The sequence below is a fragment of the Microcaecilia unicolor genome, chromosome 2 (genome assembly GCF_901765095.1).
Source record: "Microcaecilia unicolor chromosome 2, aMicUni1.1, whole genome shotgun sequence".
NCBI lineage: Eukaryota > Metazoa > Chordata > Amphibia > Gymnophiona > Siphonopidae > Microcaecilia > Microcaecilia unicolor.
Genome location: NC_044032.1, coordinates 225,669,643 through 225,686,690, shown reverse-complemented (window position 1 = coordinate 225,686,690; position 17,048 = coordinate 225,669,643). Strand labels below are relative to the sequence as shown.

The 17,048-nt window shown below is 50.4% G+C and overlaps 1 protein-coding gene across 1 annotated transcript in view; it reads left to right on the top strand.

Annotated features, from left to right (window-relative positions):
* The window catches only part of LOC115462357 (leucine-rich repeat extensin-like protein 5), a 112,350-nt gene that overhangs the window by 949 nt on the left and 94,353 nt on the right, over positions 1–17,048 (top strand). The window lies entirely within an intron of this gene.

The window sequence follows — 17,048 nt, the reverse complement described above, 5'->3', positions numbered from 1 at the left end:
CCTCACCTACCTTCCTTGTGTGGGAATGGGCTTCTTGAGCCTTTATAGGGAGGACGGTCTGTGGGGAGAAGCCAAGCAGAAACTAAGTTAAAACGTGTTTGAGAATTTAGAGAGATTCTAAACTTCTCTCACATTCTTAGATTATCTGATTAGTTGGTTTTATTGCAGTTGATATACCACTTTTATATAGACTAAGTGGTTCAGAATAAAATATATCAATTAAAAAATAATGTAAAAACGAGTACAGATGGGTCATCAATAGCTTCGGTTTTTTTTTTGCCAAGCAAAAATAGCTAACCGCAGCAGGTGCCATGCTTAAAGACTTATTGTCTGCTTCCCTTGCTTCCACCCTCCATTTCTTGCACACCATGTTTGCAGGCTGAAGTCAAGCTAAGCCTGATGTTCCTTCATGTGATGAGAAGCAGCAGAACATGGTGCCTGCTTCAGAACATAGGTGCTGGTGCAGCTTCATCTCCTGTGTGGACCACCGTCTGCTGCTACCACCAAAATAGGAGGAGGACTAGTCTATGTTGTGCTAGAGCTGTTGCGAAGACAGAAGACTCTGGAATGTAATGCCGAGCTGCCATTAGGAAGAAGTGGGAGACCTTTTTGTCTGTGATGATGAAGGATCAGACTGTTGGGAGGAGGAGGAGGCAGGAACGCCAAATGGGGCAATGCAATTGGGCACAAAGGGAGGGGAAAAAGACCAGGATGACTCCCCTGGGCAGCAAGGGAAGAGTGGTCAGGAGATATATTCTGGTGCTGGGATTGGGAAGAGGGGTATGGAGAGAGAGAGGTGAGATGCTGGACACTGAGCAGGATGGTAGAGAGAAGGGAGCCCTGTTTGCTAAGGTGCGCTGGCGTTTAACACGCTCTAAAAACGCAACTGCCCTTAGTGCTGCTTAGTAAATAAGGCCCAAGGTGTTGTAAAGGTGATGGTGCCGGGCAGACCGTTGGGAAAAATAAGTGACTGCTAGAGGGATGGGAAGATGGGTAGCACAGTGGCTCCAGCATTGTTCACCAAAGGAGGGAGCATTGTACAAGAGCTGTTCTGGAATAGCTTACTGACTGACCTGAGCTGACATATCGGGTTTAAATCTGCCCTCAAAACATGGCAATTTTGCCAAACTTTCCCAAATCTAGCCTCTAGCCAATTGATTTTGCCTGGTTGCTTCACCCCCTGATTTCCAAGCTTGGTAATCTGCTTGTCAGAATAGTCTTCCTGCTAACACTAGCTACCCTTGGGTCAGTATTAGATGTATCCATATCTCTTCCTCATCCTCCACTAGTTTGTCCCTTTTCAGAGAGGAATTATTTGTTGTAATTTATATTTGTATTTGTTCCCTACTCCTAGATGTTAGCTTATATCAGCTTTAGGTTTTTGTTGTGGTTGTATTATTACTGCTTTGCACAGTGTCTAAGTAAAGAACCCTTTTCTGCATACCTTTCAGAAATCTAAGAATTCTATGTGCCCTGCCAATGTTGGGTGCATGAGAAGCAAATACAACCCTAAACATTTTGTGGGCAGTTAGATGGGTTTGTCTTGATCTATCTGCTATGCATTTACTGTGTTACTATATTACAATGAATGAGTAAAGTTGAGAAACATGGAAACAAAGAATACGACAGAAGATAAGCACTCAAAGTCCATCTTGTGTGCTGAAATGCTGTAGAATCTAATTGATGTTTAGCTCTTCCCTTTTTGATAACCAGGAATGCTCTGCTTCTCCTATGCTTTCTTGAACACTGTCACTCTTGATATCACCACCATCTGCACATCATAGGTGGTGCAGCCATATGGTGAAACAGAGAATAGAACAGTCTGAAGCCTGAAATATATGGGCTTCTTCACTCCTCCGGGATCTAAAACAGTGCTTCTCAGACTTCTTTGGTTATTCTGATTTTGAAGATATGAGCAGTAACTATGCATGTTGTCTCTTGCACCATTATTAAGGGTGTCTTGAAACACAGACTGGCCAGGTGGTTAATGAGGACAGGGTTGAGAATAGCTGATTTGCAGTCAGATGCTGTATTGTTAACAATTATCAGCTTGGAGTGGAGGAGTAGCCTAGTGGTTAGTGCAGTGGACTTTGATCCTGGTGAACTGAGTTCTATTCCCACTGCAGCTCCTTGTGACTCTGGGCAAGACACTTAACCCTCCATTGCCCCTGGTACAAAATAAGTACCTGAATATATGTAAACCGCTTTGAATGTAGTTGCAAAAAAAAACCTCAGAAAGGTGGTATATCAAGTCCCTTTTACCTTTCCCTTATATGTTGGCTCTGATGCTACAATTTACATTGTAACATAGTAGATGACGGCCGAAAAAGACCTGCACCGTCCATCCAGTCTGCCCAACAAAATAAACTCATATGTGCTACTTTTTGTGTATACCTTACCTTGATTTGTATCAGCCATTTTCAGGGCACAGACTGTAGAAGTCTTGCCCAGCACTAGCCCTGCCTCCCCCCACCGGCTCTGCCACCCAATCTCGGCTAAGCTTCTGAGGATCCATTCCTTCTGAACAGGATTCCTTTATGTTTATTTATTTGTAGCATTTGTATCCCACATTTTCCCAACTATCTGCAGGCTCAGTGTGGCTCACATTGTTCCATAATGGTGATCATTAATTCCGGAAAAGAGAAATACATAGTTAAAAGGAGGTTAATGGGTCCCTTTACTAAGGTGTGCTAAATGATAAGAAGGCCATAGGAATATAATGGGTGTCTTATCATTTAGTGCATGCTAATCAGCATGCACCTTAGTGAAAGGACCCCTTAGTCTTAACACTGTGTATCTTTTTGTTTAATCCTAATTTATGTTCATTCTTAGCTAGTTTGGGTGCTTTGAGCGATTCTTAATTTTGAAAAAACCTCATTTGAGTTCCCTGCATTCCGGTTGTTGATTCTCCTTAGAATCAAAAGAAAATCTGAATGATTTTGTTTTAGCTGTTTATTTATTATTTTAATTTCTGTACTGCTGCCCATCCAAGAAAACAAAAAATTATTTATTATTAACTAGTATTTTAACTCATCTGTGCTGAATTTCTTCTTCATGGCTTTATTCACATTAAGATGGTAGATTAATACATTGTTTCAGATGGAAAGACAGATGTTTTCAGATGGTCCTTTTCCTATTATCAAGTGTTTGATGCCAAATCACTGTGCCTTTATTAGGATTTTGTACAGGGCTAGTGTGACCTTTTTTCATTGCACTGACCATTTTCATACCCTTTTTGCCTCCTCAGCTGTCATGACTTTGTTATTCATTTTTTGTTTTGTATTTTATTTTTGATTGACGTGAATTACTGCGGTATACCAAACATAACAAAATAAAGCGCAGTGCACCATCAGGCGGTGTGCAATAAAAACAAATTAGAGAAAGGAAGAATTAGAAATTACAACAGGAAGGAGCATTTTGGCGCACGTGCAATACGCGCGGCTGAAAAATAATTTTTATTTTTGAACATGCGTATCAGATGCACACAGTTGATTACCACCCGGTTACCATGTGAGACTTTACCGCTAGGTCAATGGCTGCTGGTAAGGTCACAGACCCAAAATGGACGTGCGGCAATTTTGATTTTGCTACACATCCATTTTCGGCAAACATTTTAAAAAGGTCTTTGTTACAGACGCACTGAAAAATGGATCAGTGCGCACCAAAAACCCGCACCTATACTATCGCAAGCCATTTTTTAGCGCACCTTAGTAAAAGGACCCCTAAGGAAGCATACCTATGAGCTGCTCTATCCACGTGGTCGTTCTTTGTTGTTGGTAGCATTTTTATTTGCTTTCACTTATATTTTCAAACATATTGGCTTGTGCAACATATGTTCGGTCTAAATTGTAAATCTTTCTGTCATTTGGAGGAGCTTGTTATAGGGACTCATTATATTTGTGCAGAGATAGTTTCACGTAGTAGAGGGCCACCAAAACAGACATGAGAATCAGGTGCTTCACCATAACTTATAAGTCCTATTTGAAAAAAAAACATTAATAAGATTGAAGACTGGGAGCATTTAACATGTTTTTTTTTCCCTGTGCCTACATCAAAAGGAAAAGATGGCATGTGGGAACTTGCTCCTTTTGCTTTGTGGAATACAGTGGTGTTCTTATAAAAATGTACTTGCCTTTTTGTATTACTACTATTTCACAGGGGAGTATTGAATAATGAGGGAAGGGCTTCCTTCATGCAGACGTTCTGTCCAGAATCAGTCTAAATGTGCCAACATTGTCCAGTTCAGCACACTATTAGGTGGGGGCAGGAAAGCTTCCCTAGGAGAGGGAAACAGTTTCCTTAGGAGAGGGAAACAGTGATATAAGTTTTTTTGAGATTCCACTCAGCATATTAATTATGGGCAATCGGAAAAGTAAGTCTGGGACCCCACTTTCAGGGCTAGCGGTTTACATGAGTACTAATTATGTTGTTGGATCATGTAAATATTTGGGCAAGTGGAATTATTTTCGCTAGAAATAATCCTACTTTGTGTTTCCCATAAGAAGGATCCTTTAGGCTTGAAATATGTATTCATTTAAAATAAGGTTTACATGAGTACTAATTATGTTGTTGGATCATGTAGATATTTGGGCAAGTGGAATTATTTTCGCTAGAAATAATCCTACTTTGTGCTTCCCATAAGAAGGATCCTTTAGGCTTGAAATATGTATTCATTTAAATAAGGTTTAGGGAAAAAAAAGGCTGCACAAGATTAATGGAGAATATACCCACTGGAGAATATGTAGGGGATCGGGTCACTGACAGGTACTGCTCCGGTTTGCTGTAGGGGGTCCAGTGCCTCTCTCCCATATGATCGGTTCGGAGGCGATCACATGAGAGAGAGGCACTAGGCCTCCTATAGCTCCTCAGCCCTCGGGCACTGCCCAGTTGACCATATGGTCAGACCACCCCTGCCAGAAACAAAGACATAGTCACGGATGGGCCATGACCCTTCCAGTCTGGTCAGGCCCACCCATGCTAATAACAGGAGAACTAAGAGAGGTGTCAAACAGCCAATCATTTCTGGTTACACTATTGTTCAAAAGGGAGAAAACTCAGTGCTGGGGAAGAGAAGAGAATACTACAGGGAAGACCTAGGAGGAGAGGGAGATGGAGAAGTGGGTGCCTGAAGGTGGGAAAGGAGACTGGAGATAAGAGTGCCTCGACAGTAGAAAGGGAGAGAAGAGAGAGAGGAAGGAGAGGGAGTGTCTGAAGGGAGAGGAAAGGGGGGACGCAGTGCCTGGGAGGGTGGGGGAGACAACAGGAAAAGAGTGTATCGTAAGTGGATAGATAGATGCTTGGAGGGGCTTGGAGAAAAGGGTAAGAGGAATACCCAGTAGCAAAGAGGTAAAGGAGAGTACCTGGAGGAGAAAGGGAAATAGGAGAGACTGTGCCCTGAGAAAGGAGGGAGAATGCTGGGAGTAGGAAGAAGGTGCCTGGAGGAAGATGGAGATAATTACAGGTGTCAAAGAGGGAAGGGGAAGAGAACATATACATAGCCAGGTTTTAATGTCAGAGGGAGCTACCTTTTGTAAAATAGGTGTCAGTGTGAAACTGAAGGAATGATCTGCATAGACGCCATTTTATTCAAAATCTGTTTTGGGGGAGCAGCAGCTTCCCTTGGACCTCACCTAGCTATGCCTCTGGGAAGAGAGTGCCTGGAGGGTAGGAAGAAAGGGGGCAAGAGTATAGGACAGAGTGCAAGAAGCAGGGAGACGTGAAAGCCCAGAGAAAAAAGCAAAGCAAAGGACAAATAAGGAGGGGAAAAAAGAAAATATAGATATAAATAAAAATCAACATTAGAAAAATAAGGAAAACAGTATGAGTGAAATGACAACAAAAATAAGGACAAATTTCTCCGGCTTGTTAAAATTTTGGTGGTTGAATCAGTTTTCTGCATATTTTTTTTTTTACCCTGTTTTGTGGTCCATGGGAACAGCTGTAGCTGAGTTGAAGTCTTCAGCAATGAGATTTGAGCAGCAGAGGGGCCCTGCTAACAGCTAAAGCCAGAGTGTGCTCCTGTTGGGTGTGGAAATATGGCTAGTTTTTAAGAGACTTGAGCTATACAATTAGCTGATACCTGGCAACTTTGCCCTCAGGAGAAGGGGAACACACATGCCGCTGTTTTTGGTCTCTACAGGGTTGTCAACACTATTTTTAATTAGTCTAGGCCACAGGCTTATTGAAATGGGTGGGAAAGAAGGGCAAGTGTCCTAGGTGCCAAGCCAGTAGTGGGGGTAAGGATGGGGTACACCACCCTTATAAGCCAATCTAAAACTCTTGAGGGCACACGTCCGAAAGGAAAGGGGGGGCACCAAAGGGAACCCAGTGTGTTGCTTTGTCCAATGACAGGGCTGCTAGGAGGGATGCCAGCACAAGCTGAAAACCTAGTTTTCATCTGCTCCTCTCGCCCTTAAAAAGCATCACAACCTGGCAGGCAGCAAACTGTAGCAAATTGTATTGTAGCTGGAGGCATGCCCAGCCCTGCCAGGTCTAGTGTGCTGAGGCTCCCACCCTGTGTTGCTGTAGGGACAGGAAGGGGCGTGGCTACACATAGGGAGGCCCTCAGAGTCAGAGGGAATGAGAGTAGCGCACTAGGCAAGTGGTGAAGGTGAATACTGGGGAGTGGGCGATAAGAAAGGAGTAAGTAATGGGGAGGTGATGACTTCTGGGGTGTTGGACTGACAAGGAAGTGAGAATGTTTGGGTAATTCAAGAAGGAGGTAGTGAGGTGTAGGAGGAATGAATGTTGGTAGTCGGGGGGGGGGGGGGGGGGGGGGGGGGGGGGGGGGTGGAAGCCATAGTGGGGTGAATGTTTGGGCTCAGTAAGTAGCAGGGTTGAATGCAATGTTAGAGATGGAGGGAGGTGTTGACAAGTAAGGGTGCATTCTATGGGAGTAGGGAATAGAGGATGAATGTCGTAGGCCAAGGCAAGGAGGATAGGGGTGAGGACAGGGAAACATGAGTGTAGTACGAGTAATCCCTTTTCCTTGTCATCAGCAGCAGATGAATCCATTAACTGCTGGGTTGTATCCGCCTACCAGCAGGTGGAGATAGAGAACACTGAAAAACCACAGTGACCCTTTGAGGGCTAGCCCCTTCTGCCTTCAGTATTTCTCTATCTCCCAGCAGGTGTGGATGTAGCTTGATGAGCTCCTGGAAAAAATTTCTGCCTGGGGTGGCTCCTGTTCTTTGCCAGTAGAGCAGGGGTGTTGTGGCTGGTGGTGCCCACTTTAAAGGCATATAGGTTCGCCCTTTCCCTGCCTTACCCATTCCCCCTCCTCCCGGAGTCCCTCTGTTGCTGCCTGCCTCCAACTTTCCTCACAGTGTGAAAAAAAAAAAAAAAAAGGAGGGCGCGCTTTTACTGCGCAGCTATTTCTGAGGCTTTATCCAGTGATTCTGGTTTAGTGCAGCTTGACCGGAGCTCGTTGACTCGGTCTTCTGAGGTGAGAGTGATGCCCAGCTCCTCCGGGGAGGTTCCCATGGACAGCGTTCAGAGTGGGGTAAGTTTTGGCTCGAAGCCGCTATTTTTCTGCTATATTCCATATCATCATGCTGATCAATCCATAGACTGGTGGGTTGTGTCCATCTACCAGCAGGTGGAGATAGAGAGCAATCCTTTTGCCTCCCTATATGTGGTCATATGCTGCCGGAAACTCCTCAGTATGTTCTCTATCTCAGCAGGTGGTGGTCACACACAGCAGCAGCTCTGGCTAGGCCTCCAAGCCTAATTTTTAGGTTTTGTTGAGTGCCTGAGGTTGAGGGCTCTTCTTGAGCAAGTGCAAACCTGGTGGCGCCAGGTCCCTCCTTTTCTCCCCCCTCCCGCTGGCTCCGTTAAAAGAAAAAAAAAAAATTTTGGACTTCCTTAAGGGCGTTTATTTCGACGTTTATTTAAATGTTTATTGCAGCTACTCACTGGGACACCAGGTCGTTACAGCTCGGAGCGAGAAGCAGGTAATTTTTACCTTTTTATAGCGGGCAGGGGGTTCCCCGATTGATCTCCACGTGGCCTATGGCGTCGGAGGGCGAGGGCGCGAAGAATTGCTCCCCGGACCGCGTGTGCGCTTCTAGCGGGGATGCGGGGGTTTTAAAGTCTGATTCGCCCTTGTTGGGTGTCAGTTTGGAGGCCGGTCAGTGTCCCGGGTCTTCCTCCGGCGCGGCGGTTTTTCCCCGCCATAAACGCCCATCCCCCGCTGCTTGCCTCCGCCATCTTGGCTGGCCACTCTGCTCGGACGGCTTCTTCTTGGGCCGCCCTTGAGCTGGGAGACGTTCATGCCATGGCCGCCCTTGATTTGGGCGACGGCAAAAAAGCGGCTAAAGTTAAGCGCCGTTCTTCCCGCGCGGCTCCTTCGCGGAGTGTTGCGCCGGACGCCATCTTGGATGCGCAGCATGTTGCTCCCCCGCTCTTGCGAGCGCCGGTTGAGGGTGCGTCTAGGGCTGTGGCCCAGGCTGCTGAAATACACAGTCTAGGGGGTTTCTCCCCCGAGTTTATTTTGCTGCTGCATCAGGCCTTCCTTATGCAAAACGCTGCCCCTTCTCCCTTGTCCGATAACGGGGTTGAGGCCCCCGGAAGTAAACGCCCTCGGGTGGATTCCCAGGCCTTAGAGGACGCTGTTTCCTCTGATGTAGATGAGGGCAGCGTATCTGAGTTCTCCCAACGGTCCTTTGGGGATTCCTTGGAGGAGACGGATTCCCGCTCGGATGGAGCGGATGACCCCTCTGCAGCGCGGATCTTTCGCTCAGAGGATTTGCCCAACCTGTTACTGCAGGCCATGAGCATTTTGAAGATTTCCTCGCCAGAGGACGTCTCTCCCTCAGCCCCTGTTGGCTCTGCCATTATGCTGGGGACGAAGCGCCCGCCTAGAACCTTCCACGTGCATGATGCCATGCACACCTTAATTTCGGCTCAATGGGATGTCCCGGAAGCGAGCCTCAAAGTGGCTAGGGCTATGTCCCGCCTCTATCCTTTGCCTGAAAGTGAACGTGAGGCCTTTATTTGGCCTACCGTGGATTCTTTAATCACTGTGGTGACTAAGAAAACGGCGTTGCCGGTGGAAGGTGGCATGGCCCTAAAGGACGCCCAAGACAGAAGATTGGAAGCGGCTTTAAGGTCGTCCTTCGAGGCGGCTGCCTTAAGTTTGCAGGCCTCAGTTTGCGGCTCCTATGTGGCCAGGGCGTGCCTGACGATTGTGCAGCGGGCTTCCCCCTCTGATCCTTCCTTGAGGGCTGACTGGCCGGCCCTGGAATCGGGCTTGGCTTATTTGGCAGACTTACTGTATGATGTCTTGAGAGCCTCGGCTAAAGGTATGGCTCAGACAGTCTCTGCGCGGCGCTGGCTTTGGCTGAAACATTGGTCTGCGGACCACGCCTCTAAGTCCCGCCTGGCTAAGTTGCCTTTTAAAGGCAAGCTGCTCTTTGGGGTCGACCTGGACAAAATCGTGACCGATCTCGGCATGTCTAAGGGCAAGAGGTTACCAGAGGTCAGGGCTCGGGCCAGTGCTCGCCCCGGTATCTCCAGAGGACGGTTTCAAGTCGGGCTCCTCTGCCCCCTCTTCCTTCAAAAGGAACTTCTCCCCCAAGCAGCATTCCTTTCGCAGAGACCGCCGTCCCGGAGGTACGCCCTCCGGTCCTCCCCCAGGGTCTCGTACCCAATGACGGGGTCCTGGTCCATGGCCCAGTGCAGATTGGAGGACGCCTGTCCTCGTTTCTGGGCGAGTGGACCAAAGTAACTTCAGACGCTTGGGTGCTGGAAGTCATCAGAGACGGCTACAAGTTAGAGTTCTGCCGACCCTTAAGAGACGGGTTTGTACTCTCTCCCTGCAAGTCTCCGGTCAAAGCTGTGGCAGTGCAGCAGACCTTGGACAACCTGATCCGCCTGGGTGCGGTCGTTCCGGTGCCAGAAAATCAGATTGGCAAGGGACGTTACTCCATTTACTTTGTGGTACCAAAGAAAGGAGGTTCTGTCCGGCCTATCCTCGACCTCAAAGGGGTCAATCGGGCCTTGAAAGTGCGGCACTTTCGCATGGAGACGCTCTGTTATAGCGGCAGTGAAGGCAGGAGAGTTCTTGGCTTCCTTGGACATCAAGGAAGCGTACCTGCATATTCCCATCTGGCCTCCTCATCAACGCTTTCTGCGTTTTGCAATCCTGGGCCGACACTTCCAGTTCAGAGCCCTCCCTTTCGGGTTGGCTACTGCTCCGCGGACCTTCTCCAAAGTAATGGTGGTCATCGCGGCCTTCCTGCGAAAGGAAGGAGTACAAGTCCATCCTTATCTAGACGACTGGTTGATCCGAGCCCCCTCTTATGCAGAGTGCGGCAAAGCTGTGGACTGGGTGGTTGCTCTTTTGAGCTCCCTGGGGTGGATCATCAACTGGGAGAAGAGCCAGCTGCGCCCGACTCAGTCCCTGGAGTATCTGGGAGTTCGATTCGACACCCAGGTGGGCAGAGTGTTCCTGCCAGACAATCGGATTGTCAAGCTTCAGGCTCAGGTGGACCAGTTCCTAGTAGCCTCTCCTCTTCGGGCTTGGGGACTATGTGCAGCTGTTGGGCTCTATGACGGCCACGATGGAAGTAGTGCCCTGGGCCAGGGCTCATATGATACCACTACAACACTCTCTGCTGCAGCGCTGGACTCCGATGTCGGAGGATTATGCTGTGCGCCTTCCCTTGGACCCAGCAGTGCGCAAGGCGCTGAGCTGGTGGATGCAGACAGACAAGTTGTCTGCAGGAATGCCTCTGGTGACCCCGGAGTGGATTGTCGTCACGACAGACGCCTCTTTGTCGGGCTGGGGAGCCCACTGCTTGGGAAGGACAGCGCAGGGGCTCTGGTCTCCTGCAGAGTCAAATTGGTCTATCAACCTCCTGGAACTCAGAGCCATTCGGTTGGCGCTTTTGGAGTTCATCCCGGTACTAGCGTTGAAGCCAGTACGGGTCCTGTCGGACAATGCCACGGCTGTGGCCTATGTCAACCGCCAGGGAGGTACCAAGAGCGCCCCTCTAGCCAAGGAGGCCATGAATCTATGCCAGTGGGCGGAAGCGAACCTGGAACAGCTGTCAGCAGCCCACATTGCCGGAGTCATGAATGTCAAGGCGGACTTTCTCAGTCGTCATACCTTGGAGCCCGGAGAGTGGCAGCTATCTGCTCAGGCGTTCTTGGACATCACGAAGCGCTGGGGCCAGCCGAGCCTAGATCTGATGGCGTCATCGGCCAATTGCCAAGTGCCGCGCTTTTTCAGCAGAGGACGGGACCCTCGATCCCTGGGAGTAGATGCTCTTCTCCAACAGTGGCCGACACAAGAGCTTCTCTATGTGTTCCCGCCCTGGCCCATGTTGGGCAGGGTGCTAGACCGGGTGGCAAAGCATCCGGGCCGGATAATCCTGGTGGGTCCGGACTGGCCCAGACGTCCCTGGTATGCGGACTTGATCAGGCTCTCAGTCGACGATCCTCTGCGGCTGCCAGTGGAGCAGGGCCTGTCACATCAGGGTCCCGTGGTGATGGAGGATCCCTCCCCCTTTGGTCTTATGGCCTGGCTATTGAGCGGCAGTGTCTGAGAAAGAAGGGCTTCTCAGACAAGGTCATCGCCACTATGCTGAGAGCGAGGAAGCGCTCTACTTCTACTGCTTACGCCAGGGTTTGGCGTATCTTTGCAGCGTGGTGTGAAGCAGGCTCACTTTCTCCCTTCACTGCTCCAATTTCTTCAGTGTTGGCGTTCCTGCAAGAAGGTCTGGAGAAAGGCCTGTCGCTCAGTTCCCTTAAAGTCCAGGTAGCGGCTCTGGCTTGCTTCAGGGGCCGCCTGAAGGGTGCTTCCCTGGCTTCGCAGCCAGATGTGGTGCGCTTTCTCAAGGGAGTTAATCACCTGCGCCCTCCTCTGCACTCAGTGGTGCCTGCGTGGAATCTCAACCTGGTGCTAAGAGCCTTGCAGAAGCCGCCTTTTGAACCCTTGTCGAGGGCATCTCTGAAAGACCTGACGCTGAAAGCAGTCTTTTTGGTGGCTATCACTTCAGCCAGAAGAGTTTCCGAGCTCCAGGCGCTCTCATGTAGAGAGCCTTTTCTGCAGTTCACTGAGGCAGGAGTGACTATTCGCACAGTGCCTTCCTTCCTGCCCAAGATTGTTTCTCACTTCCATGTGAATCAGCAGCTCTGTCTCCCTTCCTTTCGTAGGGAGGACTACCCAGAGGAATACTCTGCTCTCAAATATCTGGATGTGAGACGGGTCATCATCAGATACTTGGAAGTGACCAATGATTTCCGGAAATCGGATCATCTGTTTGTCCTGTTTGCAGGTCCTCATAAGGGTCTGCAGGCTGCTAAGCCTACAGTGGCAAGATGGGTCAAGGAAGCCATTGCAGCGGCTTATGTGGCCGCGGGGAAGGTGCCGCCTATCCAGCTGAAGGCTCACTCCACTAGAGCTCAGGCGGCCTCGATGGCAGAGGCCGGGTCCGTCTCCTTGGAAGAGATTTGGAAGGCGGCAACTTGGGCTTCGGCCCATACCTTCTCCAGGCATTACCGCTTGACTGTGGCTGCTCGGGCGGAGGCCCGGTTTGGAGCTTCAGTGTTGCGGTCAGGGATTTCAATGTCCCTCCCTGGGTGAGTACTGCTTCGGTACATCCCACCAGTCTATGGATTGATCAGCATGATGATATGGAAGGTAAAATTATGTATCATACCTGATAATTTTCTTTCCATTAATCATAGCTGATCAATCCATAGCCCCCCCCCCCCCCAGATATCTGTACTGTTTATATTCTGGTTGCATTTCAGATTCAAGTTTAGTCTTCAGTTCCTGTTCAGGAGGACTTCGTGTTCAAGTTTTTTCAATTGGATTCTTCAAGAGTTGAGACGAGTTTGTGTTACAGTGAGCTGCTGCATTCCTCTCCCCTCCGTTTTACGGGGCTGGATTGAGACATAAATTCTGCCGGCGCTCCCTCCCGCTTCGTGCGGCAGTAGGGCAGCTTTGTACCCCTCCCGCTTCGGCGGTGTTAGGGTCAGTCAGCTCCTCCCGCGGTTGCGGTTGTAGGATGAGCCAGATCCCCCCGCATCGGCGGGTGTGGTGTCCCTCCCCCGCTCCGCGGGGATGAGCTGGACGGATTCCCCTCCCCCACGTGTGGGGATGAGCTGGGTTAATTCCCCTCCCCCGTTTTGGCGGTGGTGAGCTGGGCAGAGTGTCCCTTTGTGGGTGTAATTCTCTAAGTGCTGAGTCCTGCGGATGGAGCTTGGATATCGACATACTGAGGAGTTTCCGGCAGCACATGACCACATATAGGGAGGCAAAAGGATTGCTCTCTATCTCCACCTGCTGGTAGATGGACACAACCCATCAGTCTATGGATTGATCAGCTATGATTAATGGAAAGAAAATTATCAGGTATGATACATAATTTTACCTTTCTGTCCAGTCGGACAATGGCTGCTGGAGCGGTTAAGCGCTGTTCCCGCTGTGGTAAACGCAGATCAGCGGCGGGGTGCTCCTTAGACGCTCGCGCTAGTACGAGCATGGCGAGGGTGATTCTTCCCGCTCGATGAAGCTGGCAGCAAGCGCCATTTTGGAAGCGCTGCATGACTCGACCCTCGCGGTTGCGTAGGAGTCTGAGTGCAGGGGGACACCTTGTTCGAGGCTGCTAGAGGAGCTCCAACCTCTGTTTCTCCTAATTCGGGGGCGGATGGTCAGTGTAAATTTTTCTCCCCTGAGTTTGTGCTACTGATGCATAAGGTCTTCATGCTGAAAAGAGCTCTGCCACAGGTGTCTGACACTGTGTTGCATTCTGGATTCCCTCCAGGTTTGGATGGCCCAGGGATGGCTACAGATATTATTTCTTCCCCCGAACGTTGGAAGGACGCTAAACATAGACAGGTAAATTCCCCGTCTGAGAGAGGCGCATCTCCCTTCCCCCCCCCCCCCCCCGTTGTCAGGCTGTGGGGAGTCTGAGGGATTGGACAGGCCCTCCTGGACGGATGATATGGATGAGGGTGCCTGTTTGCCACTGGATTTGGATGATCCCAATGTGGTTCGGATTTTCCACCGCGATGAGCTGCCAGCTGTCATTGCTGACGCCTTGCAGGCCCTCTCGATTGATGATCCTGCCGAGGGCGATGCCTCCTCTGTTACTTAGGATGGTGAGCACCAAGAAGCTTACTCGGGCCTTTCCTGTGCATGACTCCATCCAAGAGCTTATTTCAGCTCAATGGTCTGACCTTGATGGGCCCTTGAAAGTGGCCAGGGCTATGGGTCAGCTTTACCCTCTGAGTGAGGATCACTTGTCCCTTTTTGGGATGCCTAAAGTGGATGTGTTGGTCACGGCTGTGACTAAAAAGACCACCCTCCCGGTAGAGGGAGGGGTCGCTTTGAAAGACATGCAGGACCGGCGGCCAGAATCCGCGCTGAAGAGGGTCCTTTGAGATATTGGGCTTTGCCTTAAGGGCATCTATTTGCAGCTCCTATGCAGCCCGGGCCTGCCTTTCCTGGTTACAACAGGCGGTAGATCAGCCCGCGGAGGGTGCGGGGTCCTTCTCTGAGGTTGCCCCGCGGATGGAGTCGGCCCTGTCATTTCTGACTGACACCCTTTATGATCTGGTCAGAGCTAAGGCTAAGCAGATGTCTGTGGCGGTTGCTGCCCGCTGCCTTCTTTGGCTGCGTCATTGGGCAGCTGACATGGCGTCTAAGCAAAGGCTGGTGAGGTTACCCTTTCGGGGCCTCCTGTTATTTGGAGAGGAATTGGAGAAGATTGTTAATTGTTAAAGACCTGGGGGATTCTAAGCCCCAGCGGTTACCTGGGGCTAGGTTGAAGCCTTCTTCCAAGGGTCCTGTGATTTCCTCTTCCTCCAGACCTCGCTTCCTTGAAGCTCGCAGGTATCGCCCGTGGCACTCTGCTGGGTTTTCTCAAAGTGCCCGTTTTCAGCAGAGGAACTCCTTTCGCTTGGACAGCCGCTCCGCAGCGGCCGGCTCAAGGCCTGGAGTTCAGGGGCATCCTCCACAATGATGGGACGCCGGTCCACTCCTCGATTCTAGCAGTAGGAGGACGTCTTTCCCTCTTTCTCGAGGAGTGGACCAAGATTACCTCGGATCAGTGGGTCCTGGACCTGATCAGAGAAGGTTACCGATTGGAATTTGGTGCCCCGGTGAGACATGTTTTTGGAGTCCCGATGTGGCACTGCTGTCAAACGGGCGGCGGTAGAGGAGACCTTACAAGTTTTGCTGTACCTTGGAGCAGTGATCCCGGTGCTTCCCGCTGAACGCGGCTGCGGTCGCTACTCCATTTATTTTGTGGTGCCTCGAAAAGTCGGGTCTTTCAGACCAATCCTCGACTTACGGAGAGTCAATGAGGCCCTAAGAGTGCGTCATTTTTGCATGGAAACCCTGCGCTCCGTCATTGCAGCGGTACAGCCAGGAGAGTTTCTCACGTCTCTGGACCTAAAAGAAGCGTATTTGCACATTCCTATTTGGCCCCCGTATCAGCAGTTTCTCCGGTTTGCAGTGTTGGGCCAACATTTCCAGTTTTGGCCTAGCTACAGCTCCCCGTACCTTTTTCCAAGGTAATGGTGGTGGTAACTGCCTTTCTCAGGTGAGAGGGCGTCAGAGTACACCCTTATCTCGACGACTGGCTCATCAGAGCAGATTCAGCAGAGGAAAGTCGTCTTGTAACAGCCAGAGTGGTGACAGTCTTGCAGACTTTAGGCTGGGTGGTCAATATACCCAAAAGTCACCTGACCCTCTCTGTCTCTCGAGTATTTGGGGGTCCAGTTCGACACGGCCTCGGGGTTTGTCTTTCTCCCCGACCACAGGCGGTGCAAGCTTCAGAATCAGGCCCATCTGCTCCTGTGCATGCCTCGCCCTTGAGCTTGGGACTTTGTCCAGCTACTGGGGTCGATGATGGCCACCTTGGAGGTGGTTCCATGGGTGAGAGCGCATATGAGGCCACTGCAGATTGCTCTGCTCCAACAATGGTCTCCGATTTCCCAGGAATATCAACGCAGACTAACGTGGCTCCCTGAGGCTCGGCACAGTATGGATTGGTGGCTTTCTGACAGGATGCTGCGACAGGGAATGCCGCTAGTGCTTCCTTCTTGGTGCCTGGTGATAACAGATGCCAGCCTGTTGGGCTGGGGAGCACGTTGCCAGGGAAGCTATGCTCAGGGTCAGTGGAGCCCGTGAAAGCGGGTTGGTCCATCAATCGCTTGGAACTGAGAGCGATATTCCAGGCTCTTACGGCCTTCCACAAGACTCTGAAGGGGCTTGCTGTCCGGGTTCTATCAGACAACACGACAGCAGTGGCCTACATAAATTGTCAGGGCGGCACTCAGTGCAGGGCCCTGGCTGCGGGGGCCGCTCAGGTTTGTCACTGGGCTGAGCTCCACTTGCAGCTTCTGTCAGCAGCTCACATAGCAGGTCAGAGCAACGTGCAAGCCGATTTTCTCAGCAGGCATCAAATCGACCCGGCGGAATGGGAACTGGCAGAAGTAGTTTTCCTTCAGATTTGTGCGAAATGGGAGACTCCCGGAATGGATCTAATGGCGTCAAGTGCAAACGCCAAAGTCCCTCGCTTTTTCAGCAGAAGGAGAGATCCTCGCTCGGCGGGGTTGGATGTGCTGGCTCAGCCCTGGCCCTCGGGCCTCCTGTATGTGTTCCCTCCTTGGCCCTTGATAGGGCGAGTCTTCCTGCGGATTCGACTGCACCCGGGGATTGGTGATTCTCATTGTGGTATGCAGATCTCCGGCGGATGATGGTGGAAGCCCCATTTCCTTTGCCTCTGGTGCCGAACCTGTTGGTTCATGGTCCGGTGACCATGGAGGATCCCTGCCGATTTGGTCTTACGGTCTGGCTCTTGAGAGGGCGCAATTGAGAGATAAGGGCTACTCTAACAAGGCCATCTCCACTCTCTCTTGCAGGCCCGCAAGTGGTCTACCTCCGCAGCTTATGCTCAGATCTGGCACAAGTTTGAGGCATGGTGTGTTTCAAAGATGATCACACCCACGTGGGCTACAGTCTCGCCGGTGCTGGACTTTTTGCAGGATGGCTTACAAAAAGGCCTTGCTTACAATTCCCTGCGGGTTCA